At 46.4% G+C, this 5,853-nt stretch overlaps 1 long non-coding RNA gene across 1 annotated transcript; it reads right to left on the bottom strand.

The window, feature by feature from the left end:
* Positions 1 to 361: 361 nt before the first annotated feature.
* Positions 362 to 2,665, bottom strand: LOC109943673 (uncharacterized). The gene is made up of 2 exons (XR_002266734.1): positions 1,430 to 2,665; positions 362 to 672 (listed from the first exon to the last, which is right to left on the bottom strand). It is a non-coding gene; the product is annotated as an uncharacterized lncRNA (long non-coding RNA).
* Positions 2,666 to 5,853: the final 3,188 nt, after the last annotated feature.

Here is a 5,853-nt window from a genome sequence, read left to right as displayed (position 1 = left end):
CCAGTTAAGATAGTCCTTGATCATATAGGCCTACATACGCATCCAATCCTTAATTAACCTGGGTGGAGCATCACCTGTTCCTAGCCCAAGTCTCGAGTTAAGTACTTCCATCTTTATAATTGTTTTGTGTTCCTAAAGTTGAAAAGAGCATTATAGGGAACTTTGCAGTAAGATCCCACCAAGCTCCCTACAAAAATATTCTTGCAGGTAGAAGCCATCCTTCCTCGAGATAACCCCTGAGCTAGGCATTACTGAAAAAGACAACCCCTATCCACAAGATCTAAGCAGGGCTAAGCATTTTTGTAAACAATATTTGATACTTCCAAAGTAGTATCTATAACAGGAATGAATATCAAGGTAGTCAATGCATCAAATAGTTTCCAAGCAATTCCTATAAACTTAATGCACATTTCACTAGACTTAAGTGTATAAAAGTCTTTTTAAAAATACAAGGAAGGGGTAAATGCACCGGGGCTTGCCTAGAAAAAACACTACGTTAGTGTTTGTTAGCCGACGATCACTTGATGTCCATCCTTAGCCTTGGCACTCATTTAGTTTGTCCATCTTTAGGTTCGTCCGACTGATGACGTCGTCTTGCGGAGTTGTCCAATCTCTGCATTATCCTAGGGCCGACTTGGGTCGTCTTCCGCATCACGTGATTAATTATCGTACCTAAATGAAATGCATGGTGCATATGAATGGATATAAGCAGGAATATCACAAGGTAATTAAGGCTACACCGAAGTGGATTAAACACTTATGACAAGGCATTGCAAACGGTAACTATCAATATATTATCACTTACGACAATAATGCTTCTCCAACTTAACCAAATATAAATCAAACTAACAGAACAAGACATTACAATGAACATCTATGTGTGAAAGAATTTTTTTAACTTATTATTAACTCTTCTAACATTATAACTTGTTAAGGGCACCTGCATTTGCTATAGTTTCCGAAAGTCATATAAATAGACTTAATGATGTTACTTGCTTCCTAATTAATTTGGGTAAGAATAATTATTTATTTATGACGGTTATTCTATTAATAAACCTAGAGAGTGCGATGACTGATATGTCAGGGCATCAACTTTATCAGATAACACACTTAGCACAATTAACAATAACATAGGTTTTCGGCTAATTGCTAGAAAGACTAATTCCAAGCCACAAGTATCATGACTGGTATATCTATCCTATTCACTAATAATTCGATGAGTAGTAGTAGTAGCAAACCAGAGTACTATTACTAATCCACCACAAATTCCACAAAAACAACGATGACTTAGGTTCTGACTTTCTACCAGACATATTATTTAATCGATTATAACAATGATATGTATGCTACAAACAAGCTAATCATCGTAACCATTGCATCCATACAAATTACTATTTATCCAACTAACAGAAACAACGGATCGACTTACCACGACTAAACTCGACGCGACGTTCGCGAACACAGTGATGGTTTTGGGTTCAGTCTTTCTATCGGATACACAAGCGTCACCCGAACCTCGCTTGCTTTTGCCCAACATCCGGAATTCTCTCCTCACAAGCACACATAAACGTACAAATGATTAGCATCAAATAAATCGACGTCGGGTATAGATACTAACGAGGAATAATCACAAGGAGACAGTGGGTCCTCACTGGGGTTCGACGAGGTCACGATTGGGGCTGCACAGACCAAGGTGTACCACGCTACGACATTTCATCGAGTACTTGACAGACACTGCACGGACCTCACTTTCCCCTACATCTAACTCAGTCTTCACACCTCCAGGCTTTCTCCACCCATGCAGTACACAGCAACAGCTGATCATCCTCGTGGAGAAGTCCAGCAAGAAGCCAATGTCTCATGCCTTGCATCCCACCGTTGCCATCTACTACCCTTCCGATGATCAGGAGCTCCTATTGAGGTCGAAGAGGGACTTGCAGGTATAGAATGATAGTTGCTGCTACGAACAAGCTAGATAAGACGTTCGTGGCGGCAGGCGAGCCCTTGTGCGCGCGGAGGGAAAGAGTCGAGGAAGACGAGTCTGATGGCTTGGGAAATAGGAGTTCGCAACGTGGGGAGGAAACCGTGCGTCTGAACGAGAAATCGAGCGTGTGGTGAGGTGGGACATAGCTCAACGATAGCTTGGAGAGGATGTCTGGGGTGCTGGTAAGCTTCGGAGTTGGAGCCAAGCTGGAGCAGGGCGCGACGGCCATGGCGAGGGAGCTCAACGAGGCGAATTCCGAGCAGAGGCCAGGGGTGCACGCATGGGAGATGGGAGAAGCCGAGCGCCATGGAGGATAGATGGAGGGAGAGAGAAGCAGGGAGGGCACCCGAGCGAGCTGGAACCAGAGGGAGCTCCGGCCGGACGTGAGTGGAGGGCCATGGGAAGGAGGCCGAGTTGGAGCACCGCAGCGCGGGCAGGGAGACAAACGCCTTGGAGAAGACACCAATGACTGTTCCTAGATCCGGAAGGAGCCACGATGGCAGCGACAACGAAGAGCATGTGCCTCCAGGGACCTTTCCGCGTGACACCGCTGGTGGACGCCGGCGCCTGTGGCATGGAGCCGGGCACCCGGCGGAAGCGGGTGGAGGGGGAGAATAGTGGCAGCCGTGGGGACGGGGAGCAGGAGGAGGCGAGGACGAGGCTCTCCATGCCGTTGGGCCAAACCGCGCTACATGACGCACTAAGGTCTCTACATCCCATGCTTGCTCACGCTAGGTATTTGCTCGCGTGGTGCCGTGGCGGCCAGGAGATAACGACGGTGTTGAGCAGCGAGAAAAATAAGAGGGAGAGAGAGAGCGACGTGAGGATAGGGATGGGCTAGGATATTTTCCTTTTTTTATTTTCTTTCTTTTTTACTCAAGCGATACAGATATCCCTAATTCTGAGATTAGGGTTAAAAAGAGACATAAACGAGTTGGATCCGGACAGTACTAGATACAAAATTTGGATAGAATTTGATTTAGTGAACACTCTGGAATTCAAATGAATTTTTCCTAGTTACTTATATCCGAAGATTTGGATCTAGGCGAGAAACGACAGACCGAGTTAAACTGATTTCGGCTTCGATATTTTGTTAATAGATATTCGATTTAGTGGAACCAAAACGAATTTCGCCGCTATTACGTGTTAAAGTCTGCACGTGTGGGCAAGCAGACGATAAACACCTGAGGTGTTACAGTAACCGTCCTAACCCTGCCCTCATTTTCCCCTGTCCTGCATTTCCTCGCCCGCGATTGCTCGCCGGAGAGTTCCTCGGTCCGCCGAGGAGTCCCCTCTGTCGTCCGGTCGCCTCAGTCCCCTTTACACAACCCGACCCCGCCATAGTGCTCGCCAAGTCCTCCCTAGCCTTTCAAGCTATTCAGACCAACCTCTTGCGCCCTAGGAGCCCCGGTTTGCCTCGCCTCCGGCGACGCCGCCGCCGTGTCCGCGGGGAGCGCCGCCCCTGGCTACCCGGTGAAGCTAAAGGCCCCTAGCGTGCATCCTATCCACCCAAATCTAACTGGATGACCCAATTTCAATTAAGCCAGACCTAATCCCAACCGCCCGAACTGGATCCGACCGCTCAGATCTACTCCCTCACCCGCGCCCTACAGTTGGGCCCAGTCGGTCAGGCCGCCTTGCCCCTCAGGTCGCTGACACCCTGAACCCACCTGTCAGCGCTCGCCCGTCCACGAGCGCGCACGCTCGTCCGCGGATTTGATCTCGACCGTTGATTTTAGATCTAGCGGCTCAGCAGGCCCGATACCCCATCGCATGTAAATTTGTTAAAGAAACCCTCGGCTTTGTTGTAATTAACCTGCCGTCCCGAAAACTCGCGCGCAGGCCCCTGAGTTCTTATAAACATACCCCTGCCCTTTTAAATAATCACATAATTGGACCTAGTTTTATATTTCAAACTTCAAACTTGTTTCTTTCATATCTTTTTCATATAAACTCCAAGTTGAGTGGTTCAAATTGCAAAATGTTCATAGAAATATTCTCTGTTCAAACATATTATGTTCATCCACATTCTATGCACTCTAATTTTATGTTTAAACTATAGGTTAGTGTATGTGTTGATTTATTCACTTAATAAAATAAATAAAAAGGAAACCTAGTGGTAAATAGATGTTTAATATTGTGAAGATAATAATGTGTGGTGTATGAACTTATCCCTGGTTTAAATTTGATGTCTCATTAAAATAAGTGGAATTAGATTATTTAATCATGGAGAGGTTCATTCGATTTGGTTTTGTTAGTCACCCACCTTGGGGAGGTGTACTGCGTTTGTACGAGTGGTGAAACCTAACGAGCAGCTATGCACCAGGGGAGTCTTTGTAAAGGCTACATAGTGTATCCCTGGCCATTCACCTCGGTAGTGAAGATCGGGTCTGTACAACCCAAGCTAGAAAGGGATCATGACTCGTGGGTAAACTGAGCAACCTCTGCAGAGTGTTAGAAACTAGTATATCAGCCGAGCTCACGGTTAAGAGCGGCCTTGGGATCCTATTTGATTAGAAAAACTTTGGTTACTTCTGTGATAATGGTTAATGATTATAATTCTGAGCTCTGGTATTTCCTCTTGGAGGGAGTACTTTTGGGTAATAACTGGCTTTATTGCTAAAACTTGGCTTTACTAATAATAATAAATACTTTACCAACTAAAAGCAACTACTTAACCCCAACTCCACATACAGCTAGTCCACTTTAGCCAAACTGGACATTTGTTGAGTATGTTGATGTGTACTCACCCTTGCTTTACAAACCACCCCACCCTAGGTAGTCCCCACCGTATTCCGTGCTCAGGAGGAGATGCTGGCAACATGGAGGACTTTGAGGAGTTCTAGGACTACGACGAGTTCTAGTTTTTCTTAGTGGCAAACCCCTGGCCAGCTGCCTGTGTAGCCCTTATCTACTACGTTTCGTATTTTTGCACTTTGATGATATTAATGACTATGCTATGTATTAGAATCTATGGATGTCTTGGACATCTTGTTGTAATAAAAGTACCTTGCCACTATTTATTTTGAGCAATGTGTGATGATGTCCAATTATGTAATCGCTGTGTACGTGAGTTTCTGATCCTAGCACGTACATGGTTCGCATTCGGTTTGCCTTCTAAAACCGGGTGTGACATAAGTGGTATCAAAGCCTTGCTGACTGTAGGACCACTAACCTAGACTAGAATGGTCGCCCTAAGGACTATAGACCTCTACCCTTACCTTGACCCTTTAGTGTCATTTCAAAAGTTGGTCTCTTGACCAATTCTATGTTATTACTCATCTTACAAAATTTTGTCTCACTTTTCTTTCTGTTTACTTGCTGGTCTCATAGTTCTACTGTTACTCTTGTGCTTACGATGTCTTTTGTAGATGGCTCGTGTTAGATGCACTGCATGTAAGTCGGTGATCCCCTTTTTGCCCTCTCGCCTGGTGGATCGCCCACTGCGCCGCACGGTGACAGGTCAGTCTTGCCACCTGGAGAGACTGCATCATTGCCTGCACTAGGAGCAGGAGCAGCAGGACTCTTCCCCCTCGCCTCAACAGGAGGTGGAGTCTGGGAGGCAGCCTTCCCCTGCACCTCAGCCAGAGAGGCCCCCTACACCACCACAGGGCATTCTAGGTGCTGGAGGAGACCCTAACGGAGACGACGACGACGCTGGTGGCAGTTCGAGCCAAACACGGAGCTCTCGGAGGAGCAATAGCTAGAGGGATGGATCACTAGACCCATCACTCGCGACGCCGCTCATGGGTGTCACTTCCACGACGCTATCGACACCTTGCTGCATCGCGCCTTCGACAGATACACTTGCTCCATTGAGTACCGTTGTGTAGTCTACCAGCTTCGTCGCGGGTTATACCCAGACTAGT

This window comes from Zea mays, chromosome 1 (assembly GCF_902167145.1).
Source record: "Zea mays cultivar B73 chromosome 1, Zm-B73-REFERENCE-NAM-5.0, whole genome shotgun sequence".
Classification (NCBI taxonomy): domain Eukaryota; kingdom Viridiplantae; phylum Streptophyta; class Magnoliopsida; order Poales; family Poaceae; genus Zea; species Zea mays.
The sequence above is the reverse complement of the archived record's forward strand: the minus strand, read 5'-3'. Positions and strand labels throughout refer to the sequence as shown.